The sequence below is a fragment of the Mastomys coucha genome, chromosome X, assembly GCF_008632895.1.
Source record: "Mastomys coucha isolate ucsf_1 chromosome X, UCSF_Mcou_1, whole genome shotgun sequence".
Lineage (NCBI taxonomy): Eukaryota > Metazoa > Chordata > Mammalia > Rodentia > Muridae > Mastomys > Mastomys coucha.
In genome coordinates, this window is record NC_045030.1 from 159,420,053 (window position 1) to 159,423,430 (window position 3,378).

The 3,378-nt window shown below is 38.5% G+C and overlaps 1 protein-coding gene across 1 annotated transcript in view; it reads left to right on the forward strand.

The window, feature by feature from the left end:
* The first annotated feature begins 2,136 nt into the window (after positions 1–2,136).
* Positions 2,137–3,378, forward strand: part of Gemin8 (gem nuclear organelle associated protein 8) — a 29,051-nt gene continuing 27,809 nt past the window's right edge. The window contains exon 1 of the mRNA XM_031384693.1: positions 2,137–2,344. The gene's annotated coding sequence lies outside the window, so the exon portion shown is untranslated. The remainder of the gene's footprint in view (positions 2,345–3,378) is intronic.

Genomic DNA, 3,378 nt, shown 5'->3' on the forward strand with positions numbered 1-3,378 from the left:
GCCAAAGGAAGACACTGTTTAAAAAAATTACGTGTTGAAGATTTGAAGCCAGGTCCTCATGCTTGAATAGCAAGTGCTCTGTCTGTCTAATCCATCTCCCTTACCTTTAGGAACTTTCTTTCTATGGTCAAGATATGCTATGTATGTTTCAAATTTTGTAGCATGCTTTGCTTTTGTAAATGAAAATATTTGCTTTATTTTAGACAGTATCTCATGCAGCCCAAGTTCACCTCCGACCCCCTATGTAGCTGAGGAGAACCTCAAACTCAGAGTCTTCCCATATCCACCCTGCAAGTGTTGGAATCACAGGTGAGTATTTCCATACTCAGTTTATGCAGTGCTTGGTTGAATCTGAAGCTCCATAAACTTTAGACCAACACTCCATCGAATGAGTTATATCTCCAGCCTCTAAAGAAAAAGATTCTTAAATAGCACAAAATATTATTCTCTGATTCACTTGTCTAAATTCTGATTTGCTTTGTTGCATTGATTCTTTTTCAACAGGAGGTAAAACAGATGAGAATGAACGGAGAGAATGAAGTGCCATGGAAAGAGAAGGGAGAGAGGAACTGGGAACTATTTTACAGATATTGATTGCTGGACTCTGCTTTCAGTTTCCATTGATTCATTGGTGTTGACTGGATTTACTACAGCTATGCTCGGATTCAGTAAGCCAGTCTTCTATTTTACCTGCAGCAGCATGCCCCTCATGAGCAGAGGTCTACCCGAGACCTCAACCTATACCAGAAACAGCCAAGAGACGAGAAGTAAGCAAAATGTACCTGTGAGCAAGCAAGACAGACATCTCTCCAGCAGCCAAGATCCTCCTAACACACAAACCAACCATCAAGGTCTCTGGGTAGAATTCTAGTAAACACAATTGTGTGATCTTCTCACAAAGCACCTTAGAAGTAGCAAACTGGTGGGGAAGTTATGAGAGAAAAGTGCCAAAAGCTGAGACACCAGCAGTCATGAAAACAGCACTTGGGAAAACTGACTATAGGAGAGGAAAAGACCACCACCAACCCAAACATGAAATCTGAAAAAAAAAATTGAAAATCAAAGAGATTTGATCACTGCATACAGAAGCACATAGAGTTAAATTTTGAGGAACATCACCTTAACCTCATTCAGAGAGAGAGAAATCAACATTTATCTCGGTAAGCCTGGCATACAAGGAAAAGAATAAGAAGTGCTCCGGAAACCATGAGTGATAAAGAGAAAGCAAATGTTACATTTTAGAAAGATTTCTAGTCAAAACAGTTTTACGTTTGTGTGTGTGCACACGTGCATGTTGAGAGGAACAAGCATCATAAGTACATAAGGAAAAATAGATTCATAAGCTATTAAATACACTACTTCTTCTTCCCTCACATACTGGATAAATTGGGCATTACTAGAATTGAAACCAAACATGAAAAGCCTCTTTTTCAGGACCACAACTATAACAACAAGGAGACTTCAAAAGGGAAGGCTACTGAGAGACACAGAGATCTATTTCTAGCTGCCTGGCATGACATGTCAGGAATCACTGCCATCCCATTCTTCCTGCCATCTTTGCCCAGCCACACATTGCTCTCGATCTCAACATACCCATTAACACAATTATAATTTATTCTGTTTTCATTTTATTTACTTAACGTCCTGTATACATACCTATATAATATTTACAATTTTTTATTCCATGGCTGCCTAATAACCCATATTCCTCAACATGTTCAAATTTAACTAATTGACATAAACAATACCTAAATATCTTCACACATATAGCCGTTTAGTCCTTTTATGGCTTTGACTAAATTATCCAATATGGTATCAAAAAACATATCTAGAATAAAGTACAAATTGTTTTTGAGCGATGACCTGCTGTGAAGGTGAAAGTGTTTTGTAAGGTTACCCAAGGCCCTACTCAGAAGGCTAGCAGAGTTCTGACTTCTCACTTAGAGACTTCTCTGAATTGCTCAAGAAATCGGAAATTCACTCATGTAAAAAGTCTTTGCAGGAGGACTCAGAAATTCATTCAGCTCAAATCTTTGCAGGGGGAAAACAAAAAATCTGATCTTCTACAGTTGCATCACAATGGCTGCTATTGCTTCACTTACTCTGCTCTGGGGCACAGATAACAGGCCACACCTCTGAGGAATGGGCACCTGTACCTTGGAAACACACAGCTCTCACCCGCAAAGAGGGCCCCACAGCCACCACTGATCCCCCACTGATAGATGAAAATAGAAGTTCTGAGAAGGATGTAACCCAGAGAATTCAAAGACAAACCTAGACCAGTTCATCTACTACACAAGGCAAGATCAAGATATATTATATCCATGCCAAGAAAAATCTAACGGTAAGGGAGAAAAGCTGAAAAGCTGATCTTTTCTTAATCTCTAAGGCAACTTAGGCACTGTGGAGTACATGGACATGGGTTTTACCTCTGTCATAATAAAGCATCTTGTGAGGACAGAAAGTATATTATGTAGGAAACTGTTCTAAAAGACCCTTACTTGTTCTGCAGCTCAAACAATAGGCAATGTAAATTAACTGCTAGAGAATAATTTGCACCCAATTCTAATGCTGTTGAAGATGTAATAACATGAAAAACTAGAGTTGGAAATACATCAATGGAATACTATCTAGAAACAATATGTTACTGAATTGTAGATGTAGGTAGAGTCATTTACCTGTGACATATGTCACCACAGGGGAAGACAAATTAATATACTTGTTTCAACTTCACAAGGACAGTGTTTATCCACAAATATTCATGTACAACTCTGCCCTCTGCTGTATGAAAATGGGTAATGTCTTTCTCAGTTAAGGTTTCCATTGCTGTTGATAAAACACCATGACTGTAAACAACCTGAGGGGAAAAAGGGTTTATTTCAGCTTACAATTCTCAGGTCACACTCCATCACTGATGGAAATCAGAGCAAGAATTCAAACAGGCCAACAATCAGCCTGGGGTCAGGAGCTGATGCAGAGGCCATAGAAGGGTGCTACTTACTGGCTTGCTCAGCCTGTTTTTTTATATTACCTAGGACCACCAGCCCAGGCTGGTATCTCCCACAGCAAGCTGGGCCCTCCCACACTAATCATCAATCAAAAAACTGTACCACAGACTTGCTCATAGGTCAATCTGGTGGGAACATTTTCTTTTTTATTTTTAACTTTTATTGCATTATGATGAGAAAAGTTACATGATTTCAATTTGTCTGAATTTGTTAACTTTAAAAACATATTTTAAGTAAATAGAAATAAAACACATTCTTGTTTCCCTTTTGTACCCCTAACTCCTCCCAGAGACCTCCTCTTCACCTACCATATCTTTTTTGTCATATTCCTTAAAATTTATAAAATATTATAACAATAAAAATGAGTATT